The 26100-nt window shown below is 45.5% G+C and overlaps 1 long non-coding RNA gene across 1 annotated transcript in view; it reads left to right on the forward strand.

The window, feature by feature from the left end:
• The first annotated feature begins 3126 nt into the window (after positions 1 to 3126).
• Positions 3127 to 26100, forward strand: part of LOC116569259 — a 45281-nt gene continuing 22307 nt past the window's right edge. The window contains exons 1-2 of the long non-coding RNA XR_004276937.1: positions 3127 to 3875; positions 9823 to 9880. This is a non-coding gene — a long non-coding RNA (uncharacterized LOC116569259). The remainder of the gene's footprint in view (positions 3876 to 9822; positions 9881 to 26100) is intronic.

Here is a 26100-nt window from a genome sequence, read left to right on the forward strand (position 1 = left end):
TGTTCCTACTTGAGACTGGGGTCATCCCCTCCCTCCGCCTTACCAGTGCTTCCTGGTCACTGCTTTCCATTCTCAGTGGGGAGGAATAGAGAAACAAACATTTTCGTCTTTCATGTTCTTCTCTTTCCCAACTCTAGGGGAGCACCCCCCCCCCCCCAGCCCCGTTGGTTTGTTTTCTCAAGTTTGGCTTCGTCGTCGTCCTCTGGTATCACCCTGGAGCTCATTTCTCCCAAGCCCAGGGACACAGTGTACAACGTCTTGCTGATGAACTGTAGGCTCCCTGTGTGGTGCCCCAGTTTCAGGGTCTGCAACAGGGCCCTCCTGGAAGTGCTCTGGAATGTTCTGTTGGTTCTTGTAGGCAGGGATAGAGACCCCTTTTATGCACGGGGACCTATTGCAGGTGCTTCTACTTCGGGCGCCTGCTGTCTGCATCCTGGGGACGTGGGTGAGGCCGGTGCCTCTGACATGGGGTCTATGTGACCTTCAGTTACTGGTTCCTGTCCTGTTTGGATTTTCTTTTTATTCTACGTGGCACTTCATCCCTTGTCCTGGTGAAGTGCTGTCGGTAGAGCAGGTCTGCTCTGAGTTCCTGAGTATGAGAACAGGTGTGCATCAGGCCCTCTCCTGTGGGACGCAGTCCGGGATGCGGTGGAAGGAGGGCTTCTTAGGCTCGGGGAAGTCTCCCGGGGCAGAGCTGAGCTCAGAAAGTGACTTGACCAGAATAGTCAACTGTGCCCCAGCAGCACCTGCGAGAGAAACCATGCGGGACTTGGAGAACTCTCAGGAACGAGTCCTTCCTTTTCCCCTGTTTCTGTCTCGGCTTATGGAATGCAGGCCTCTTGTAGGGTTAGGTAGGTCCTGGGTCAGTTCTTTCTAGTTACCTAACCGGACTTCCACATGGAGGACTGGCGCTTGGGGGGCTTTGCCCTGTAGCCGGACTCCTGATGAGCCCACCGAAGGAGAAGCGCCCTCCTCCGCTGTGGCTGGCCGAGGAACGGCCGAGGCCGCAGAAAGCCGTGTGCGATGCTGTTGCTTATTTCCCCTCGCGTTTGCTCAAATTATAAGGCAGAACTGGCAAAATTAAAAGTAAAACAGTCTTATTTTGAAAATGACACCCTATCTGCGAACGGCCCCAGATCAAGAGTAACCACCAGACATCCTATCGCTCAGCCTGTGTGCTGGTCAGGCACGCTGCAGTCCCCGGGGCTCTGCACGGGCACCCTGGCCTGGGGACAGACCCGCGTCCCCCGTCACCTGGCACCAGCCACCTCTCACTGCCACTGGAGAGCCGATATGATGAAATCAGCATCTGGCCCGCTTGCCGCGCCACCCTGCCCTTTTCCACTTCACAAATCTAGGACATTCCGTAAAAAAAAAAAGAAAACCGCCGGAAGAATTTTATCCTATCATGTGACTCCATGTCAGGCCAGAAAACTTGGGCGAATGCCTCTGAAATCTGTATCTCAGAGCTCTTTTTTTCAGCCTCATGAGTTGAACTAAAGACCTTCACCAGCTTCTAAGGTTCTCGTTATGGAGAAGGTCCACGGTGCTTCCCTCCGTAGTAAAGGACACGGGGCGGCGCCCCACCCCCAGGGAGGAGGCTGCAGCCACTTGGTCAGACCTTGGTCCCAGAGCCGCCTGGGTTGCCCGTGTGGCACCTGCGGAGTCCGAAAACCATCCTTTCCCACCCAGGGCGGCACCACAGGAAGCACAGTGGGACTGAAGGCAGCGGGATGCCGGGGAGGTCGGGGTGGGGGGGGGATGTGTTGGTGGCTTTCTGTGAGGGAGGAGGAGGAGGAGGGAGGAACTCGACCCCGGGGCCGTGTTGATGCAGAGCCAGGCTTTGTGGGACAGTTTTCTGGTCTCAGGTGTGCGTTTACCTGTTGTCATGTCTTCTTTTGAGAAAGGTGTGGTGCAGGTTATGGAAATCTTTCCGGATGGTAATAATTGTTATTCGCAACCCTTCCTTAGTTCCCAGATTTATTCACCTGTCTGTCACTCCGCTGAGAAGTCCCAGTCAGAATGGCCCTTCCTGTAAGTGACCACAGAGCATGGACTTGTTGTGTTTTTGAGTGTTGCCAGTGGTAGGGTAAGAAGTCAGTTAGCTTGGGTGAAGATTCTTTTTTTTTTTTTTTTTTAATGTTTTATTTATTTGTCAGAGAAAGAGAAAGTGCATAAGCGGAGGGAGCAGCAGGCAGAGGGCGAAGCAGGCTCCCCCACTGAACAAGGAGCTTGATGCGGGGCTCCGTTCCAGGATCCTGGGATCATGACCTGAGCCAAAGGCAGAGGTTTAACCAGCTGAGCCACCCAGGCATCCCTTGGGTGAAGATTCCTAAGAAAATGAGAATAAGAGGTGCAGTGAAATTTCCTTTATCTGTGGGGTGCCTGGGTGGCTTGGTTGGGTGTCTGACTCTCGGTTTCGGTTCTAGTCATGATCTCAGGGTCATGGGATTGAGCCTTGTATCAGGCTTCATGCTGGATGTGGAGTCTAATTGGGATTCTCTCTTTAACTTCCTGCATATGCCTGTGTGCTCTCTTGCTCTCTCTCTCTTAGGTGAATAAGTAAATCTTTTTAAAAAGGCGGGGGAAGAAATTCCCTTTTTGTATTTATTGGTAATTAAGGTAAAGGCTTGCATGAATTAGGGAAAGTTTGAAGACATCATTTGCTTTCTGGTATGCAGAATCTTAACAGAAACACCTATAAAGTATTGCTGAGGTGTTTTGCCAGTCCTGGCCTCTGTACCTGCTTTAATGATAGATTTATTCCAAACTTTAGGGAAATACCCTGGACCTTTTTTTGTGGGTTTCTGAGTAACTATGAAAGATTCTTTTTTTATGTGCCAACTTGTAAGGAAATTATTTGTATTATTGAATAACAAGTACATATGTGCACTTACCTACATAAGCAAAAACAAATATTGAAGACTATTTCCAGACAATTACTAGATTAAAGAATAATTAGATTAAAACATAGGGGCACCTGGGTGGCGTAGTTGGTCGGTTAAGTGTCTGCCTTTGGCTCGGGTCATGCTCTTCGGATCCTGGGATCGAGCCGTGTGTTGGACACTCTGCTCAGTGGGGAGCCTGGTTTTCCCTCTTGCTCTCCCTCCCTCCCTCTCTCTCTTTCAAATAAATAAATTAAATCTTTTTAAAAAAATACATAAAATGATATGCCTTAGGAATGACACAGTAATTCACGCCTTTCTCCATAGAATAGGTTCATGCAGACTGCCTTTCCTCTCACTATCAGAAGTCCTTCTGTGATAAACCTAACAGATAATAATTTGGGCAGTGGCTTCTCTTCAACTCCTCCCCTGTCCTCTGCCTTCCTCCAGTTTTCACCTGCACACCGGGTGTGGCCACTGTGGTCGGCGCTGCAGGTACACAGGTAAGTCCCTGGGATGCTGCCCGCAGAGGCCGCCTGGTCTGGGCGTGCACAGCAGAGTGCGTTTGCAGGAAGTTCCCTGGACATGGGCAGGCTGTGCACCTGCCCTTAGAAGAGAGACAGCGCAGGACTCACGGAGGCTACGTGGCAGCCGAGGTTTCCAGTCCGGGTGGCCCAGAAACCAGGAGCCATTCTGGGCACAGCCCTTGTGAGGCCTCAAATCCCGAAGCTGGCTTTGGGGAGCACCTGTCGCCTGGCTCCGTCGTGGTCTACAAAGGTGGGGAGCGGCTGGGTGGCAGGATGAGGCTGTCTCCCTCTCGACAGGAGCTCACTACTTGGCCAAAACAGAAACGTGGCCGAGAAGTGTGTTGTGTTAGGAAGTTCTGCCTTATATTGTGCCAAGTCTGATCTCTCTTCTCTCTCACGTTGGGTTTAAGCCGCAGCAGCAGCGTGGAGTGAGCCTGTCTGCTCTTTGCCACACGCCTTTTATGTAAGTGATATTTTGCTGCTTTAAATCTTGCTCCACGCTGTGTATACCTTCATTTATCCCTTCTAAGAGAGTTTGGTGACTAGTTTGTTTCCTTAATATAAGCAACGACAATTCCGGTTCGTCCTTTCAGAGTCTGCAGACCGGTGACTGCCATCTCCTGGATTGGTGCGGTACATCTCTGGGCGGGCACTGCCCCCGTACCCTCCTGTCCAGTGACCCCTTTCTGCCCGGTTCCTTCCCCCGGGGCTTTTTACAGGATCCCTGACGGTGGAGGGGGTGCACTCGGGGCGTGGGTCCCCCTCTCCTCTTTATCCCTGGTCCCTGCGGTCTCCTTTTCCCCACAGCCTTGTCTGCTTTTGGTCATCTTCAGGTTTCAGAGAAACAAGTAGGCCTTTTTCACACATGTACAGGGGATTCTTACCCTACAGAAAGTGTCTTTTTTTTTTTAAAAGTCTCACCACTATGATCTTCTGATTTAGAAACAGACTAATAAATACATACCTGTGAAATGGTAATAAAAATTAGAGGACGCACTCAAATACTAGCTCAGGGCTCAGGGATGAGAGGGGCGTGCTCTGGCTCGGGTTATACTTTCACGTGAATTATCTGTGATTAGGAAATATCAGTTATCTTCCGAAGGAGGGATCCGGCCGTGTGTGTTACCCCTGTGTACACCCCAGGAGGCCCCTCCACCAGCAGGTGGAGGGATCGGGTCCTGTGGAAGCGCTCTCTAGGGCTTGTTCTAGAAACCAGTAGTGCCGGTACCTGAAGCAGCCCAGGCCACCCGCTCCTCCCCGCCTCTTGTGAGGAGAATTCCGTGCGTTCTCAGCCAATGCCACAATTGTCTGTGGATTAGTTTCTTCACTGAAAACGGACGTGTTAGAAAATGTTGAGCAATTTCGGTTCTTCCACACCCTCACCTCACGCCGAAGCCTGTAGCCTACCTACAGCCGTGGTCCTTTGTGGGGACCCTTCCTCCGCGTGGAAAGGGGATGAGTGAAGGGGAGGTAGAAGAGAAAGAGAACCTTACACGGTCGGTCAGACGGGAGTTTCCGATCAGATCCGTTACCAAACGATGCCTCGGGAAGGCTGCTTGTTGCTGAGATTTCATTTTCCCCCATGATGAAGGGCAGAGTCGTAAATGGCCATGTCTCAGGCTCTGTCACTGGTACTTACAAAGGCAATGGAAGGCAGTGGGGATGGAGACAGGACGGTAAATACTGGACCGCTGCAATCTCAGCCTGTGGTCCACAGACCAGCCGCAGGGGCATCACCACTGGAGAGCCTACTAGAAGCGCATGCAGCATCTCCAGCCCCTACCCAGAGGTAGCAAGACTGAATCTGCAAGTGAACAGAACCCCAGGCAATCCGTGTGTGTCTCACCGATGGAGGGGGGCTGCTTTAGAGGGGCCCTGACAGTAGTGGATTGGCGGTGAGAGATTCACCTGCACACTTTGAGAAAAGCTGAGAAAAGCTGAACAGATGAGGCATATGAGCTGTAGGTGTTAAATGCTGGGAGTCAGTTTAATTTTGTTTGCAGCTAGAGACCAGGCCCGCTGACAGTGTTTGACCAAACCTCAGCGCCCTGTTTAGGGATCTGCAGGGGTTTGTTTACTGCACAGGCGCTGGCCCCTGGCTTGCTGACTGCCAGCTTAGCGCTGCTTCTCTGCCCCCGGGGGCAGAATGGTTTCCTTGCCAAGAGCTGGGCCTTGCTCCCTCCCACCCCAACCTACCCTTAACCAAAGAGGAGAGAATAAAAAGAGTACTTACTTAAAATTTTCAAAAAAAAATTTTAGGAATTCATCATGTCCACTTTTTACTTTACATCACGTTATCATCATGGGTTTGTCGGGGAAAAATTCTGCAAAAAAAAAAAAAAAAGTGTGGCTTCCTCAGTGATGTGCCAAGCATTTTTTTTTTTTTTTTTTTTCTGGTTTGAACTTAGTCTGGTACAGCTGACAAATGTCAGGGTTAGATCATACTGACCCAAGTCTGGTTTTTAAATGCATGTCTGTTTGGTGTTCTTTCATCAAGTGATGCAAAGATTCTTTTTTTGCATTTGGTTTTTTCCCCACTGTCTGAGATGATCGTATGTTACTTGTATATAGATAAACATCCACTGAGTTTCCTTTTATGAAAGGAAGAATTAAAACCAAAAAACACTCTTCGTGAGAAAAGGATTAAGACTAGAATCAGTCCTTGCAGGAGTTAAAGTTAAATCCCAGGGCACTTCCTTCAAGGACCCTGGAGAATCCATCAGATTTTTTTTAGAAGCCCTGTCACTGCTCTGTTCTAGATTAGAGGCTGGCTGCACTCTTGCCTGGATTATTTCAGGAGTCCACTAACCGTCTTGCTGTCTCCCTCTTGCTTTCTCTTCATTCTATCTTCACCGCACATCCAGATCATATTCCCTTCTGCCCCAGACATCTCATTTGTGTTCTAGGGCTCTCAGAATAAAAGTCCAAGGCCTATAGGGCCTTAAGAGTCCCATCGCTTACCTCTCTGACCCCCTATCCTGTTATCTTCTCCCTTGCATATCCCAGTTCAGACCGGCCACACTTCTGCCTTGCTGATTTCTCTGTTATATAGATAAATTGTTTCTCAATTTATCTATATAACTCTTTGCCAAACTTTCTTTAGGACTTTGTTCATATGTCAGCTTCTCATTGAGGATTTCCTTGACTCCCCTATTTAAAATTTAATCTCCCCTTCCCACCCTTCCCCACTGGACATATTTTATGTTTTACTTAGTATGTGTTCATTGTTTGGTTCCTCCTAGAATATTACTTCCTTGAGAAGAAGGGATTTTGTCTTGTTCGTCTTGTGTTCACAGCACCTAGAACAGTGCCTGGCTTATTTGAGGAGCATCGTGTTTGTGAAATGACTGAGTGAAGTCCCCCCTTTCCAGCGCCATGACTAGACGTGAATTTAGATCCAAGGGCATTGTGGGACTTCTTCCCACCAGTACTGTTCTCATTCACATCACATAAGAGGAGTGAAATGTTAGGAGAACATCTTTAAAATAGTAAGCCCAGCTGTGAGCCATTGAAAGCATTGTACGTAGTCTGTTAGGAAATGCCGGCTAATTGTTGATTTGTAAGGCAAATGGGAGACTCACACGTTGCACAGCAGGTCCCCTGTGCGCCAGGGCCGGGGGAGGAAGAGAAGAGAAGAGAAGTATCTGGGGCCTTCTTCGGGAGTCTTCGCACTTTCTTGCTACCAGCCCTCGTGGCAGGATCCCACGCACACTCAGCCTTGGTGCCCCCCTCCTCCAAGGGCTGCACTTTGGGTGTTCGTGTACACGCGTGTGTGCCTGTATATTTTGTTTGCTGGTGTTGTCTCATCGAGGGCTTCCTTTAGCCACAATTTATGTTTTCACTTTTGTTTATAGCGTTTCTTAGTAACCCACTGCCACAAGTCCTCTGTGCGGAGTTGCTACACAAATGTATCTCGAACTTTGTGCTAGTTGTCTTTTAGTATCGCAAGATTTATTGTGGCCGTGGAATTCAAGGTAGCAGTAGTGTTATCGAAGTGAGTGTAGACAGTGCCCATGTGATTACTGCTGTTGCAGGGGTGGGAGGACACCCTGGGGAGGATGGGGCCAGTTGGGGAAGCCATATGGTCTACCTGGCAGAATGGTTCCTGTTTCGGTGATGGATGCAGCAGGTTCTTACAGCCCAAAGCCATTCTTCTTCCTTTGATAAAATCTCTCTTGCATGTCCACTCTTGTGGAATGTGCTCGTCAGCTGAGCCCAGTATCCACCTTCATGGAGCTTCTTACTACTCTAATGGGAGAAATACGCATAAATAATCACATACATGTGCAATTATAAGCTGTATTGGTAAGTGCTACTAAGGAGATCAAGATGGTGTGGGAGTTTTAAATAGAAGAATTTGGGGGCACCTGGGTGGCTCAGTGGGTTAAGCCTCTGCCTTCGGCTGAGGTCATGATCTCAGGGTCCTGGGATCGAGTCCCACATCGGGCTCTCTGCTCAGCAGGGAGCCTGCTTCCTTCACTCTCTCTCTCTCTCTCTCTGCCTACCTGTGATCTCTGTTAAATAAATAAATAAAACCTTAAAAAAAAAAAAAAGAAGAAGAAGAAGAATTTGTCCCAGTCTTGAGGTCAGGTCATTCAAAGTAGGATCTGCCAGTTACTAGGCAAGTGTGTGCTTTGAGGGGGGAAGGGGCAGAATATTGTGTATTAATTTACAGGCAGAGGAAATGAGGTATGCAAAATCTCTGAGGTGCTGAGGGATTGTGCACATTCAAGAGAGTGAAAGTAGACCAGTGTGGCTGCAGTGAATGAAGGTGGCAGGGCGAGTGGTGCTGAAGGAAGCTGGGGCAGGTGTGCGGGGCCAGAGTGAGGCCTTTCGGGCAGCTTTTTGGGCCTTAATCATGAGCCCAGTGTACAGCACTGAAGGGGTTTGAGTCAGGCTGGGCCCTGAGCTATTTTCTATCTTTGGATGTATACTTGGGACACACTGTGGTTAATGGTCTGGAAGGGAAAGTGTGGAAGCTAGGAGTATGTGGGAGTATCTTGAGTTTGTCCAGGAGACGGTTGACGGAGCCTGGACTAGGGTGATGTGGTACAGGAGATAGGAGAACACTTATCTGGAGGGGAGAGTGTTGGAGGCCATTAGCTTCGAGGTTATGATTGCTCTGATATGTTTGCTGAACAAGCTTCAGTTGATTTGGCTTGACCTTTCACCTGCCTATAAATTGCCTGGACCTGGGATTTCAGGAAATACCTGTTGACTAGAGAAATGTAAATATATTGGTCAAGCTGGATGGAGCAAGTGTCCAGACTGGCAATGACGGTCTTTGTTGTATGTGAATTTAAAGGTATTATAGCCTTATACATCAGTCTTTTTTGAGCTTTGTTAGTTTGAATCAGTACTGGATTACATTTCTGGAAATTTACTGAGATAGACTTTTGGATGCAAGAGATTTGAAAGACAGTCCTGAATTCCCAGAGGTCAGTGTCATCTGGTGACAGTGCTCTGAGTAGCCACCTTCCCTAGGCAGTACCCTCTTTTTTGATGATTGCTTTCCCATTGTCATTTTTTTAAAAAATTAGGTAAATCTGTGATATGGGGCACCTGGGTGGTTCAGTCGGTGAAGCAGATGCATTGGGCTCCGGTCATGATCCCGGGGTGCTGGGATCCAGCCCTGTGTCAGGCTCCCTGCTCAGTGGGGCGCCTGCTTCTCTGCTGCTGCTGCCCCTGCTTGTGCATTCTCTCTGTGTCAAATAAATAAATAAAATCTAAAAAAAACAAAAACAAAAACAAAAAACAAATCTCTGATCGCTATATCACCAGTCGTTTCTGCCCTTAGAACTGCAATTATCCACCCCCAACCCTGCCCACAGAAAGGTGCTGCTTACCTGAAAAAAAGAACTTGAGAGGGAATGTAGTTTGAAAAGGCATAATAAATGTAGAAGGATTCAGAGTCAAGGAGAACCTTGTTCTAAATTGTTTCCCTACGCATCGTTTTTTTTTTTTTTAAAGATTTTATTTATTTATTTGACAACAGAGATCGCAAGTAGGCAGAGAGGCAGGTAGAGAGAAGGGGGGAAGCAGGTTCCCCGCAGAGTAGAGAGCCCGATGTGGGGCTTGATCCCAAGACCCTGAGATCATGACCTGAGCCGAAGGCAGAGGCTTAACCCACTGAGCCACCCAGGTGCCCCTGCATCTAACTTTTTAATATGGCATGTTGATTTTCTTTGAAACCATAAACCATATCTGTTTTCCAAATCTATTATCTAAATGTACGGTGATACCGTCTTAATGGTTCTACCTGGGGACTCCTGAAACGACGCAGCTGAAGTAATTGATTAAGGTGTCAGGAAGCCCTTTGGGTGCTCCTGAGTTTGAAAGATGTCAGGCAATGATATGCAACACATGTATGCTTATATGACTTCTCACTGTGTTTTCCTCATTTTTCTCAGGAGAAAAGTAGAAGAAACAGCGGCACTTTCCCATGGAACAGAGTGAGCCACTGAACAGGTACGTAACTGAAATGAGCAGGGGTTGTGTATACAGCCACCTGTTGTATTTGTGAAGTCCTTACAAGAGTACCTGGCACATTGTGAAACATGTGTTTGCTCTTGGGAAGTTCTTTTAAATGTGCCTGAGCCTCAAACAGACTAGGCATCCAACCAAAAAGTACCCCCACAAAAACAAACCCTCTGCTCCTGAAGCCGTTGGGAACATCATTGGCAGATTGTTTTCTTCTTTTTTCCATCACTGGTAAATTCTGTGGGACCTGTGAACGCTGGCCTGAGAAACTTGCTGTCTTCATCTTGGAGCAGCACCCAGAGTGTTTGAGCACCCATTCATCTTTGATTTTGATGATGACCCTTTGAGTGTCAGCTCCATTTCTGTTTTGAGCAAAACAAGCTTTTTAAAAAATTCTTAAAGAAACAGCTTCTTGTCATTTGGGGAATGAGATTGCAAAGTTCACCTCTCACGTTTGACCTCCCCTATGTCCAGTTTTCTGGAGCCGCACAGTTTCTGCCTTTCTGCCTTGTTCTGGGGAGGCTTGGGTCTCCTGATCTGTATCTCACCTTCCCTCTCAGTTCAGCCCTTCTGTCTCCCCCGGCTCCTCTCCCTCAACACGTCAGCTTGGTTCGGGACCCAGAGGACACGCCGGGAGCGGGGCCCCCAGTCTGATTAGGTCAAGTTAGATGTTTCTCTAAGTGGCGTTCAAACTGCACCCCCTCCCCCCCAACTTACGTAGTTGACTTGCAGTACTCTGTCATTTATGTTTGTCACATTTCCCTTCTGGGATTTGGGGATATTACCTTTGGGAGTTGTTTTTTTTTTTTTTTTTTTAAGATTTATTTATTTATGAGGTGGGGAGGGGCAGAGGGAGGGAGAATCTTAAGTAGACTCTGAGCTGAAGTGGAGCCCGACATGGGGCTCAGTGTCTGACCTGAGCCCGAGATCATGACCTGGCCGGAAATCGAGAGTCAGGTGCTTAACCAACTCTGCCACCCACGTGCCCCTAGAAGTTGCTTTTCTGTTTGGAGGTGTTACAGATGGCATTGTCACCTTGAGAGAGGTGGGCACTGGTGCTGCACTCCATAGGCCGTGGCTCCCAGACCTCTGTGCTGGAAGCCCCCAGGAAGGAGTTGGGTGTCATGTGAGGACCCAGCACACACATTTGTATCTGCGGATCTGTGGTTTCCCAAAATAATACCTGTACTGTTGGGAGCTGTGATACAATTTCCTTTTTTCTCTTTTTTTCTTGCTGCTTTCGTCTCTGCTGCTCCTGATTACTTACAGAATAGGTTCCATATACTACCGGTAAGGGGTACTTTGACCAGCGGCACAGGCACGTGTTTCTCCTTTTCCATGTTCTGTAGTAACTTGCACAGGTCTCCGTTATCTCTAAATACTCCCTCAGACTTGCCTTATTTTAGTTCTTTATATGCAAAACTCTCTCCTTCCTTTTGTTCTTTTAAAAAAAATTATTAAATAATTTTTGTTCTTTTTAAAAAAATTATTAAATTCATAATTTATTTTTAGAGCAAGAGAGAGTGTGTGAGTGTAGCGGGGAAGAAACTCAGAATCAGTGCTGAGCCCGACTCCAGGTCAGAGACGGCGATCCCAGGACCGCGAGATTATGACCTGAAGCAAAATTAAGAGTTGGGCGCTCAACCCGCTGAGCCTCCCAGGCGCGCCCCTCTCCTTCCTTTTGTAACTAAGCCTGTGTTTCTGTTTTTCACGTACCATTCACTTCTCAGTGCTCTTTGTTTGAACTTGGACCTTCCTCTCCTGACCAAGAGCCTAGAATCATTTTACCGTTTTGACTAAAACAGATCGCTCAGTGCTATTAGATCCCGCCTAGTAAATGTAATTTTCAAAAGGTAATACTCCTGTATCTGCTTAGATCCCCATATTCAGTTTCGCAGAAACCTGCCTTTTCTGGCAGTCTCATCTCACAGTTCATGCTCTTCTGTGGTTCGCAGGATCACAGAATTATAGTGGGGCGGGGGTCTTCTGTGTCCTGTTCTTTTTTGGTTGGTGTCGTGGGCTGCAGAGAGACACCTGCTGGCTCAGATGTAGAGTTGCAGCATTTTTCCATTCTGAAGTCTATCGAGTTGTCATTTTTAGGACCTTAAGCTTTCATGATGCACAGGTAAGCCATGCATACCTGTGCACAGGTATGTTGGAACGCACCAAAGGCACTCCCCTAGCCCCCTGCAGCATTCTTAGACTCTCCAGCTCCACGTCTAATGAACTGAAAAGTATTAATAGCCCATCACCCAGTCAGAAGCTGATGCCTCATGGGGAAAAGGACTTCATGGTAGAACTAGATTCCTTCCCTTCATGTGTTCCTAACGGGACCACAAATTGATAGTTTAGTAAAACTCCCAGTAAGCCAAGATCCATTTAAAACTTTTGGAAATGATAATGCACTCTTCCAGGATGGTTAAGAACTTAAGTTTTAAATGGTTTAGGTTTGCAGCTTGGTTTGTTAAATGGGCAATACATTTGGTTGTAGTTATAAATCTAGTGCTGGAAAACAGGAATCTAAAATCTGTTGCTGCTTTATTTTGAAGTCCGAATTGGAATATCACAGTGACTTCTGTGCAGTGCTTATTTTAGCAAAATTTTTATTGTTGATATCAGAGGCAAGTTTATTTATAAAGAAATCATAAAGATTTTAATGTGCAAAGTGGTTCTTCACTTTTTTACTTTTTAATTTTTTTAGAGAGAGAGGGAAAGCGTGCACACGAGCTGGGCAGGGGGTGAGGGAGAGAGTGAATCTTCAGCAGTCTCCACACCCAGTGCAGAGCTCTCTGGGCTCGATGTGGGGCTTGATCTCATTATAATGAGATCACGATACTGAGATCATGACCTGAGCCAAAATCAGGAGTTGGACGCTTAACCTATGAGCCACCCAGGCACCCCACAAAGTGTGGTTCTTTTATTTATTTATTTTTTTAAGATTTTATTTATTTATCTGACAGACAGAGATCACAAGTAGGCAGAGAGGCAGGCAGAGAGAGGGGGAAGCAGGCTCCCTGCTGAGCAGAGAGCCCAATGCGCGACTTGATCTCAGGACCCTGAGATTGTGACCTGAGCTGAAGGCAGAGGCTTAACCAACCAAGCCACCCAGGCGCCCCTAGTGTGGTTCTTTTAAGCAAAACTAATATCCACCTGTTTTTGAGGACTGTTTCTAAGGTTGTAGATAATAAAGGAGAGCAACATACTCTAGTTTTCTCTCCGTCTCTACTTCTAGTACACTGTGCATGCCTGGAAGCTGGTAAAAAACACCAAAATGTGTACATCCGTCCATTTAAACAAGAGCTGTGAGAGTGTGCAGAGAGGGAGCCAAAGCCTGGTCCGCCCACACTGTTCTCTTCTCCTCTCCATTGTAGAAGATGGACTGTTCCTGAGAAAGATCGTACTGGCTGCAGGGAATGGCCAAAAAGAATGTTATTAATGGTTCAGGGGCACAAATTATGGCAAATACAGAAACAGTGTTTGGGAACATAAAATACTCTGAGTTTAAAACCCCAAGCCAGAAGAATAGCACATATTTAAAAAAAAAAATTTCCTACGCACCCAGTTTTTCTGGCCATCTTCCTTTATTCCTGTTCTGAGAGGGGAACCTGAAGTGAAAATAGAAACCATTACTCCTTTTATCAGGGCACCTAGAATGATCAGGAAAAGTGCAGGAAGTCACGTCTGGTAGCCAAGCACTTCTTCCAAAAGCACGAACAGAAGAAACAGAAGACGTGAACAGTAAGAGAGGGAACACAGGGTGGTGTGGGTTTGCGAGGTTTGAAGCTCAGGGCTTCGGTCCAGTTCTGTGGCCGTTGTCCTGAAACAAGGGACGTGAACTGCGTGGCCTCCTGTAAGTGCATGGTACCTACTTGCCCCTGTCGTTGCCACCTTCAGAGCTACTCGGTGGCACTCTCAGGACATTCTTTTCCTTGTGCTTATTCCAGTCAGGGATGGATTTGTTTAGCTCTAGTCTGCATTTTTGGGAACCGTTTATATGACAAAGAAAACAACAACGTTTCTAGCATTCAGTGTTCCCTGTGTGCCAAGCATTGGGTGTGGAGCGTGAGCGTAGATAAATATTACTGTCATCCCAGTCTTCTTCTTTTTTCTTTAAATTCAGTTAATTTCTATGTTATATACATTATGTATTATTAGTTTCAGAGGTGAAGGTCCGTGACTCATCAGTCTTGTGTAACCCCCGGTGCTCATTCCGTCATGTGACCTCCTTAATGCCCATCACCCAGCGACAACACCCCCCCCATCCTCTCCGTTCTGCAGAATGTGCACATTATAAGGAAGCTCAGGGAGGCTAGTGTGTGAAAGACCGCAGTTCCCTGACCCCCGTCGGGAATGAGCCGTCACCAGTCCCTGAATGCTAGTTGGCTCGGAATGATGTTGCTTACATGAAGCTTCAGAAAAAGCTTTTTGTTTTATGTTGTTGATGAGCTGGGATAGCCAGAAAGGAAAATACCACTTACTGAAAGAGAAGGGGATTTAATAGAATTAGAAAGTGTAACTCCGGGGCTCCTGGGTGGCTCAGTCGGTTGAGCCTTCCACTCTTGGTTTCAGCGTGGGTCCTGGTCTCGGGGCCGTGAGCCAGAGCCCCCCCCATCAGGCTCCCTGCTCCCCGGGGAGTCTGCTTGAGATTCTCCCTCCCCTGCACCACTCTCTCAGCGTGAATATCTGAATATATTTCCCGAGTATCCTGATGACGTGGTATATCTTGCTAGTGCAGTAGGAAATTTAAGGCAGACAGATTCCAGAGGATTTCAGGATTTGGGGTGTGTCTACACCAATAATTGGAAGAAGGTAAATCCAGCACCTCTCATTGAAGGACAAATAAATATATATCTACACCCAGTTTTCCATTGACCACCTTACTGGGGAAGAAGTAATACCATAGTTAATCATAACTTATTTTCTTGTTTAGTTTTTGCTTTAGGGTTCTTTGTTTTCTGGAGCGCAAAGAGCTGTCGTTGGATTTAGAAGTGGCCGAGTATGTAATTATGAAAAGAGGAATATCTCTATAATTTAAAATATGTCGCAGATACTGTCAAGTGTTTAGAATTAATACATGGGGAGTTCATTATGTTTCTTGCTTATTTTTTTTTTAAATTTTTTAAATTTTTTAAAGTTATTTATTTATTTATTTGATAGAGATCATAAGAAAGCAGAGAGGCAGGCAGAGAGAGGGGGGAAGCAGGCTCCCTGCTGAGCAGAGACCCCCCCCTCCCCCCAATGCGAGGCTCGATCCCAGGACCCTGGGATCACGACCCAAGCCGAAGGCAGAGGATTTAACCCACTGAGCCACCCAGGCACCCCTGTTTCTTGCTTATTCTTCAAACTGTGAATGTCCAGGGCAAAGCAGGAAATTAATGAGAGAATCTGTCTTGACCAGCCTTCCCGGCTCCCCTCCCCACCTATTCCCATTTTTTTTCCCTTTTAAGGCAAAATTAGTGTAGGATTAAGATCAGAGATCTTGGAAGGGGAAAATAAGTTGGAAAATAAATTTAAGCTTGTGAATTTGTAAGTGAAAGGCAGTTTAGAGGACATTTACCTTAACCTTTTCCATTTACAGATAAGGAAAGTGAGTTCCCTGTGGCTTACACAAGGCCACAGAGCTATTAAGAGGCAGAACTGATCCTGACATGGAGATAGTACTTACTCCACCAGAAGTTTTAATGGGATTTTTTTTTTTTTACTTTAATTAAGGTAAAATTGACAAATAATATGGCAAAATAAAGGGTACTGGGATGGATATATATATATAAAGGGTACTGGGATGGATGGATATATACACACACACACACACACACACACACACACACACACGTAACTGGTCATAGGGTTTCTTTCACTTGAATAATTTTCAAAAATGGGTATTAAACCTCAGTCTTCTTTGCCTTTTGTTTTTTAACACACTCCTTGGAAAGCACGTGTCTTAGCATAAGTATCCCAGAGATCACAGCCTAGTCCTGTACCTGGTGCTCTGTCTCTCCCCTCTGCCTGACTGGGGGGGCAGCCTTATGTGTACACAGGTGGGAAAGGAAGAGAGACGCTGTCTGTGCCTCCATGAGCACGAAGCCTGTGTGTGATAACTTTTCCACCTGGACCCCACTTCCTTTCCTAACAGCGGCTCCCTGGGAAGTTCCAGGTGTTTCTGACTGTGTGCACCCCTTCACAACCTAGAGAACACCACCCCTAATTCGTGCATTCTCAGGCATGGGGCAGCTCCCCTCAGCAAACAAAATGCTCCTGTGCAGGTGGTTATTATTTTTACTATTATTTATTTATTAACATATAATTTATTATTTGACCCAAGGGTACAGGTCTGTGAATCATCAGGCTTACACACTTCAAAGCATTCACCATAGCACGTATCCTCCCCAATGTGCAGCCACCCTGTCCTTCCCTCCCCAACCCCCAGCAACCCTCAGTTTTTTTCGTAAGATCAAGAGTTTCTTATGGTTTTTCTCCCTTCTGATCTCATCTTGTTTCTTTTTTTTCCCCTCTCTACACCCCACAACCCCCAATCTATCTCTCAGATTCCTCATATCAGAGAGATCATATGATAATTGTCTTTCTCTGATTGACTTATTTTGCTTAGCATAATACCCTTTAGTTCCATCCTCGTCGTTGCAAATGGCAAGATTTCTTTTTGATGGCTGCATAGTATTCCATTGTATATATATTCCACATCTTTATCCATTCGTCTGTTGATGGACATCTAGTCTCTTAACATAGTTTGGCTATCGTGGACATTTCTGCTATAAACATTCAGGTACATGTGGCCCTTCGGATCACTACATTTGTATCCTTAGGGTAAATACCCAGTAGTGCAATTGCTGGGTTGTAGGGTAGCTCTATTTTTTTGAGGAACCTCCATGCTGTTTTCCAAAGTGGTTGCACCAGCTTGCATTCCCACCAACAGTGTAGAAGGGTTCCCCTTTCTCCACATCCTCACCAGGATCTGTTGTTTCCTGACTTGTTAATTTTAGCCATTCTGACTGGGGTGAGGTGGTATCTCATTGTGGTTTTAATTTGTAATTTCCTGATGCCGAGTGATGTGGAGCACTTTTTCGTGTGTTTGTTGGCCATCTGGATGTTTTCTTTGCCAAAATGTCTGTTCATGTCTTCTGCCTATTTCTTGATTGGATTATTTGTTTTTTGGGTGTTGAGTTTGACAAGCTCTTTATAGATTTTGGATACTAGCCCTTTATCTAATATGCATTTGCAAATATCTTCTCCCATTCTGTCGCTTTTCTTTTGGTTTTGTTGATGGTTTCCTTTGCTGTGCAAAAGCTTTTGATCTTGGGGACGCCTGGGTGGCTCAGTGGGTTAAGCCTCTGCCTTCGGCTGAGGTCATGATCTCAGGGTCCTGGGATCGAGTCCCACATCGGGCTCTCTGCTTGGCAGGGAGTCTGCTTCCTCCTCTCTCTCTCTCTCTCTGCCTGCCTCTCTGCCTGCTTGGTCTCTCTCTGTCAAATAAATAAATAAAATCTTTTACAAGACCAGTGCTCTAACCCCTGAGCTATGGAGCCTTCCCCTAAATAAAATCTTTAAAAAAAAAAAAAAAAAAAAAAGCTTTTGATCTTGGTGAGTCCCAGTAGTTAAATTTTTGCCCTTGCTTCCCTTGGTTTTAGCAAAGTTTCTAGGAACAGGTCCATGCAGGAGGTTACTACCCATATTATTTTCTGCAGGTATAGATGCAGTCTCAGTTTTGGAGGCTGCAGTTTTACATTTGGCTCCCTTCCCCCTTCCCCAGAAATCATTCAGCTTTCCACATTAAGAGAATCTGATTCCCATGGCCAGGCAGTATGCTCATCTGGATGGCTGGCTTCGACAGGAATGCCCTTGGTCCCAAGCAGTGAACCCGGGTAAATGGGCAGGAAAATGAATGCTGTCACCCCAGAAAAGTCCCACTATGTAATACCACTAGTAAAAAGTGTCATCTTTTATCCTTGGTCTTCATCTTTCTTAGAAACTGATCCACTAAGTTGGTATATGCTTGAATCATCCTTTTTTTTTTAAACTATAAAAAATGTATTGTAGCCTCTGTGAGAAGTATTGCTTTTAGACCTGATGACTGTGTGTTAGAAATAAACAGTATAATCTGACCTAGCAGAGAAGTAACTTTAAATATACTTAAAAATAACCTAAAAATTATTGTAGTGGTAAATAGTAAAATCATATTTCTGACTTGGGTTATGACATTGACCCTGGCACGTACACGGTCATTACTCAGTTAGAAATTTTATTTTGACTGAACTCTATATGATACGTATTTTTTTTAAAGATTTTATTTATTTATTTGACAGACAGAGATCATAAGCAGGCAGAGAGAGAGAGAGAGGAGGAAGCAGGCTCCCCGCTGAGCAGAGAGCCTGATGTGGAGCTCGATCCCAGGACCCTGGGATCATGACCTGAGCCGAAAGCAGAGGCTTCAACCCACTGAGCCACCCAGGCGCCCTGATATGTATTTTTTAAAAGTGTTAAACCATTGCCTTATTTCTTTTTTTAATTTACTTTTTCACTTTCTGAGCAATCTCTGCACCCAGTATGGGGCTCAAACTCATGGCCCTGAGAGCGAGTCGCATGCTCTTCTGACAGCCAGGTGCCCCTACCACTGCCTTACTTTAAATAGGTTTCTTGGAAAATGTATATTCAAGCCAAGGCTGGGAAAGCATTGTCACAATATGCTTAAGCCTCAGATTTTGTCTTAATTATATGAGTATTGCATTACATTTTGAAAGAATCCTGAATTATTCTCATCGTTTAATTCTCCACATACAGTGCATCAATAGGCATTAATTTTTTATAGTTTTAATTTGAAAGGGAGTTGTGTTTGGCCGCACGGTGCTCTTAGGAGGAAGAGTTTCAAATTACGTGGCCAAGGTGGGGAGGTCAGACCAAGATCTCAACATGGTTTCCCTTTGGTTCCAGGATTCTCTTGCACTGGCCATTTTAACTTAGATGGTATAAAAAGAGCAATAGTACTTGCTTCTCCTTTCAGCGTGGAGAAGCACGTCGTGTTTGCCGGGCACTTATACAACACTGTGTTAGTTTCTTACGTGTGGACCTGGTAGCTAGGAAAGGTAACTATGCTACCAAGAATCGTGTTGATTTTTACCTCCCTTACTGCCTGTCTACACTCGGTCTGTAGGGCTTTCTATATATCTTGCAGGCAAGGGTGGGTAGATTGGACAAAAAAGAGAAATCTTTGGTACACGATTCTTTCCTATTTTTCCTGAAACACAAAGGTGCACCTTTCACAGTGTATATCATGTCTGCCATATCTTTGGATCTTGTTTGAAACCGATGAGAGCAACACAAGTGATCACGGAGAAAGAAGTGCCCAGATCAACAGTGAACACGAGGGCTGCCCGGTCCCTGGTTTGAGGAGGCAGGACACAAAGGTGTGTTGGAAATGACTGGCTAATAGGAACGTTTAAGGACCAGAGAACGAATTCTTTTTAACTTTAAATGAATAAGAGTTCGATTCATTACTGAAAAGTAGGGACGCGCTCAGTTCTCCAAAGAAGAGATGGAGTTTGAGCTAATGTGCTGGGAAGCGTGTTCAGAATGCGTCAGGGTATCAGAGTGTAAAGGAGGCTCACTGCGTGTGGCATCCGTGCAAAGGGCTCTAGCTGCGGGAGAAGGGGGGAAGACGGCCGAGCCGAGGCCAGAGCGTTAGCAGCACGAGTACACCCTGAGGTGTACTTCTTTCCTGCTCCAGCCCCAGCGCCACAGCCCTCCTCTTAGTTAGGGATGATCGTGGACTGAACTGCTAACAATGCTGTACAGCAATTAAGGGTGACATTTCTGGACCCAGACTTCTTGGGCTCAAAGGTGACTCTGCTTCAGAGGCCACTGACTGAATTTATATGGTTCTTGGTAAAATATAGATAGGTATTAGTATTTACCTTTGTGGGGTTCTTGGGAGTTAATGACATGCAAATGAGTCCGTGAGAACACGGTCACTCAGCACTCAGCATGTCTTAGCAATTACTATATCATACGACCCTATTTAATTTTTTTTAGTAATTTTATCCTCCCCCCCATAACCTCTGATTAGGGAGAATACACACGAAACTGGTGAATGAGTGAATAATGACTTGCGTGGTATCTTTACCGTTGTCAGTTAGTAATGTAAATACATCTTGGTTTGTGGGTCAGTTTCCGAGATGAGGCCACCTAGGTACGGCGCCGGTTCAGTTAAATCCGCACACGAACCCTCCCCCCTCGTTTGAAACATGATCTTTAATCTTCTCTCCTAATAAACCATTTTGTTTCTTGGGACTCCCAGAAACGATTATGTTTGACAGCATGGAAAAGTGCACATAACACACACACCATTAAAGAAACAACTATTTTATAAACTAATAGCTACACTGAGCGTGAGAAACTCTTCTATTTTATTCTGTTGTTTTGTTTTTGTAAAAATGCTGCTTGTAATGCATCATGTTTATTTTACAACCCACCCTACAGTTTGAAAAACACCACGTTAAGACGGGTTTGACTTTTGTCCAGAACCAGATGGGAGGGAATACCTTTGACTATAACCAATATTCTCCTTTTCTTTCCGTAGGCGCCCAGTAATGGAAAGGGAGTTCCCCAGCTTTAGAAACACACAGTCACACTCATGCTTACACCCCATTCAGAAGTGCAGTCCGTCTATTTAGTTTGTGTTGTGATCTATAAGGCTTTAAGTGGGGCGCCTGGGTGGCTCAGTGAATTAATTAAGCCTCTGCCTTCGGCCCAGGTCATGATCTCAGGGTCCTGGGATCGAGCCCCACATTGGGCTCTCTGCTCAGCGGAGAGCCTGGTAACCCCTCTATCTCTGCCTGCTGCTCTGCCTACTTGTGATCTCGGTCTGTCAAATAAATAAGTTAAATTAAATTAATAAAAGGCCTTTAAATACTGTATTTCAGATTTACTTTTAGCACGTTTGTGACGTTAAAAATGCACATAGCTCAGGCTCTTGGTTGGTTCAGTCTGTGGAGTGTGCAACTCTTGATCTGGGTCGTGAGTTTGAGCCCCGCATTGGATATAGACCTTACTAAAGAAAAAACCGCGTGGAGCTCCTATCACTTTAAGGTAGGGTCCAGTGATCACTTTCAGGAAACAGCGTGAGGTTAGATATGATATGATATGATAATAGGAACCCGTTTTTCAGATTGTGATCCCTAACTTTTATTCCATCCTACCCCTTCCCAATTAAATAAGGAGTCCCCAGTTTACCACCGAAAAATGATTCGATTGTTAGAACAGAGTTGCTGTAACAGCTAGAGAGTTGTTACACTGTGCTGTCTATAGGCTCGGTCTGTTCCTTTTGGCCAGCGTGGGAGCCTCTTGCTTAGAGCTATTCATGCCCCGTGACCATGAAGCTAAACACATACCACTCGCTGCCCCCTGCTGAGCCTCGACTCTATTCTCATCCACTGAGTCACCAGCCAGGCCAGATAAATTGCTTCTTTTGAAAGACTGACAGCCGAATTCTTACCAGGTTTACCACACAAAGCCTTCCCACGTTATAAACACTCGCTTCACACACATTTTGGTCACCCCCATGACCAGTCGCACGTTGCCTCTGGTTGGCCTCCCAGACTCCCCCACTCCGTAAAACAGCCAGGCTGTCCGGCTCAGCTAAGAGGTCTAATCCCACACTTCACCATTCACCTGGTGGAATTCTGTTAAATCCTCTTCTTTGTCCAACTGCTTCTTCAGGTTTTAGTCTTTGTGAATTTCACCCAACATAGTACCACATTTTTTTCTATATTTCAAGTAAATCTCTCTTTTTCTAAGCTTTTTTCCTTCTTCTGTCTTGGAGAGCTCCCCCGCCAGGGATGCCAGTCACTGCTTTAAGCCCAAGGGTAAGGATATAATCATTATCAAAGAATGTAGTATATTTGGAAGTAAAATAAGGCATAATAACCAGTATCATCAACTTTTTCTGTTAAAAAAGATTTTATTTATTTACTTGACAGACAGAGATCACAAGCAGGCAGAGAGGCAGGCAGAAAGAGAGGAAGGGAAGTAGGTTCTCCACTGGGCAGAGAGCCTGATGTGAGGCTCGATCCCAGGATCCCGGGATCACGACCTGAGTCAAACGCAGAGGCTTCAACCCATTGAGCCACCCAGGCACCCCAGTGTCATCAACTTTTAAGTAATCATGAGTGTCTTAGGGAAGGTCATCCTCTTCTGATTAAATTTTCTTACACATTTGCACACAGAAAAATAAAAATAATTCTTAGTTCTATTAGTTTATTCCTTATATAATTATTGGTATTGCAGTACAGTTACAATATACATTTCTTTCAGGTATATCGTATTACAGATACATTATAAGTGAAATCTGCTTCTGTGGCTTGATCTGGCTACTGTCACTGGCAGCATCATTCCTAAGGGAAAGGTAGCTCCAGTCTTAAGCACTAACACAGATATATTGGGGAACATAAACACTTATTTCTCTTAACCATGCTTTTGGTTCTTGGAATGAGGTTGACTGCTTTAAAATTATCTAAGTACTACTAGAGTGCTCCCATAATTATTTTTAATAATAAGTTAAAATGAAAATCATGGGAGAATTCACACTACTTTGAAATGAGAAATACAGTTAATCATGAATTATGAAACAACAAGTCACTGTTATCCCGTCTATGTATGTGAATGTTTATGACACTGTCTTGGACATAGAGTTTGCTACTTTTAAACACTATGTTTATTCTGAGGGACAGAACATTGAGGCCTTTCCCTGATTCAAGTTGGTAGTCCCAAGTGACTCAGGACAGCCCCTACACTCTGACCATTGTCTTGCAAGAACACTGGAAATGTGATGTCTTTCCCTGAAGAGACATGTTAACCTTTTAAAATAAATAGCATTTATTTTAATAAAACTGGAATAAATAAAATAAAATAAAACTGGGGAAAAGCCAGTCAGAAAATACTTGGGAAGAAAAGGCTGTTACATGTTCTGTGAGCAGAATATTAGAGGTATTGGTTCTTCATGAAGGCATTTCAGTCTTTGTTCTGTGTGCTGATGTAGTATTCCATTTTTTAAAATAACGATTGGGGCGCCTGGGTGGCTCAGTGGGTTAAAGCCTCTGCCTTCGGCTCGGGTCATGATCCCAGGTCCTGGGATCTAGCCCCGCATCGTGCTCTCTGCTCAGCAGGAAGCCTGCTTCCTCCTCTCTCTCTCTCTGCGTGCCTCTCTGCCTACTTGTGATCTCTGTCAAATAAATAAATAAAATCTTTAAAAAAATAAAATAACGATAACCTGGCAACACTTCAAATTCATTCCTCATATTAAATCTCAAGGTAATTTTTGTTTGGTTGTTTGTATTTTCATGTATAGTCTGAAACTTACTGTACCATCTGTAGCAAGCTAACAGCCACCGATGAAAAGTAGAATCACAGCAGGGCATCCAGGAGTTGCATTATCCTGACAAAATTTTGTGTTTATACCATGACCTGGGGGGGCTTCTCGGTAGCTGACTCTTGATTTTGACTCAGGTCATGATTTCCAGGTGGTGGGATCAGCCCTCATGTCAGGCTTTGTGCAGGGCGTGGAGCCTGCTTGATTCTCTCTCTCTCTCTCTCTCTTCCTTTGTCCCTCCACCTCCCTACCTCTCAAAAAAAAAAAAAGAAAGAAAAAAAAAAGTTGAATTTGCAAATATGCTAAGGATATTGTTGCCAAAGAGATACAAATAGAAACTATACTTTTTTGTGTTAGGGTCCACATTAGCCAAATACGAAATAGGATTCCCAAGTTGAATGTAGTGTAAGCACACTTGAAATATGATTTGACATTTGAAAATTTCTTATATATTCCCAACTTTGAGATGCAAAGGCATACACGGTATAAAATAAAACCCAAGTTTTAAAAAGTCACCAGGGTATGAGAAGGGATAAAATAGAGCCCTTGGGTGGCACCTGGGTGGCTCTGTTGGTTGAGGGTCTGACTCTTGGTTTCGGCTCAAGTCGTGATCTCAGGGTCAAGGATCAGGCCCCACATCACACTCTGTGCTTGGCGGGGAGTCTGCTTGTCCCTCTCCCTCTTCTCCTCCCCCTGCTTTCTCTCCCTCCCCCCACCAAATAAATAAGCAAAGAATCTTTTAAAAACAATAGAGCCCTTGGGGCTTGGCGGTGTTGGCTCAGTAGCCACCTTGGGGGATGATGAGTAAGTCAGCCCAGGTAAACCCCCAGAGGGGGACTTTCCCTCCTCTAGTCCGCCACAACAACACGTCGCTGCACTTCTGTCTGGTGTCCGTATTGGACTTTCTCCTATGATTTCATTTGGGGTTCACATTGGTTCCATGCTAACGTATAGTTGTGAGAACTGCTGTCCTGACAGATCCTGTTAGACAAAATAGTTGGAACACCAGATACACTCTGCAGCAGCTCACGGTAAAAAGTTGAAGGTATACAGTGGGTTTCCTTACTGTCAGATGTCCGAGTGCCTAGTCGTCCTGAAACACAGAGGGGAGCACTGGAAAACTTACTTCTAAATGTGCTGGTTGGGGTCCTCCCCATATCCAGAAAATTGCCTTAGAAACTTCATGTGTATTGGAGGAAGAAGGTAAAATCCTTTGTGTTAAAGTGAAACATAGTTCTCATACTTGCTGATGATACTCAAAAAAACACTGATTCTACTGCTCATGTTATAATGATGGGGCGTCCCCCATCAGCACTTCGGACTGAAGTAAATTTGGTCAAAGTAGAGAACAGGGGATTGTTCTCTGATTGAAAACTATTGTAAATATTCTGAAAGGTACCACAGTGTTCAGTTGGATAAAGAAGGTACCGCAGACAAGAGCTATGGGAAGATGGCATCATTTCAGATACATTTCTCAGTTTCCTTTTTAAAAAATCTTTTACGTGGGGCACCTGGGTGGCTCAGTTGGTTGAGCCAGTTGGTTGATTTCGGCTCAGGTCATGATCTCACGTTGTGGGATTGAACCCCGTGTCGGGCTCCCAGTGCTCAGCGAGGAGTCTGCTTGAGTTCCTGTCCCTCTGCCTCTCGCACCCACATGCCAGAGCGTACTCTCTCTCTCACACACAAATCAATCAGTCCATTCAATCAATCAGTTGTAAAAAAAAAAAAAAATATCCTTTATGTGCAGGGGATGATGGAGGTGGAGGTGGGCACAGGAGGCCAGTGTCAAGTCCAGCTTAGGGAATGCACTGCTGCTGTGTCCCTGCTATTAGGTATAGACTCCTGAACTTGTGTCTTTGTACACTTCTGAAGAAGTTATTTTTTTGGTGAGACTTCTGAGGCAACAAATTGATACAAAGCTCTTGACCTGATACCTGGAACGTGGTCAGCAGTCAGTAATCTGAGTGTCCTCTCTCCTTCATTTTCTTGCTGTTAGCAGTTGTAAATTTTGCTTGTTTTCCAGTGGTAGCATCTTTAATGTAATGTTCATCTCAACCTCAAGTACTGCATTTTTGACGTTCTGCAGCTCGAGTCTGGAGGGATAGAGAGGCGGTGGGGGTAAGGGAAGGTCAGATGAACCCAGACCAGCTCTGCTCACCACCACCCCCCCCCCACCGGGGAGTTAAAGCCGCAAATAGTTCTTATTGCTTCTGATTTCAACAGTAATCGAAGACAAAATAACTGAATAAGAAAGGAAAGTGACAGCAACTATAATCAGCGGTTCAGTTGCATTGACAGAAGAATAGTCCTCAAACTTCAAAGTATATAAGATGAGTCTAGTTAACATGGGGATAACTGAGCTCTACCCCAGAGGTTCTTTTTTATTTTTATTTTTTAAAGATTGATTTATTCATTAGAGAGGGGGTTGTGGAGAGGGGTAGAAGGTGAGAGGTAGTTCCAAGCAAACTTCCCACTGAGCATGGGGCCTGATGCAGGGCTCAGTCTCAGGACCCTGAGATCACAACTTGAGCCGAAATCAAGAGTCAGACGCTCAACCAGCTGAGCCACCCAGGTGCCCCCACCCCACAGATCCTAAGTCCAGTCTTAGGTCATTCTAATGCACATAGTCCAAGGACTACAGGCTGAAAACCCCTAATTTGGGACACCTGGGTGGCTCAGTCGAGTGGTTAACCATCTGCCTTCAGCTCAGGTCACCACAGAATACAAGAAATAACCTTCCAGGGTCCTGGGATCGAGTCCCACATCAGGCTCCTTGCTCAGCGGGGAGCCTACTTACCCCTCTCCCTCTGCCTGCTGCTCTGCCTGCTTGTGC

Source organism: Mustela erminea, chromosome 11 (genome assembly GCF_009829155.1).
Source record: "Mustela erminea isolate mMusErm1 chromosome 11, mMusErm1.Pri, whole genome shotgun sequence".
NCBI lineage: Eukaryota > Metazoa > Chordata > Mammalia > Carnivora > Mustelidae > Mustela > Mustela erminea.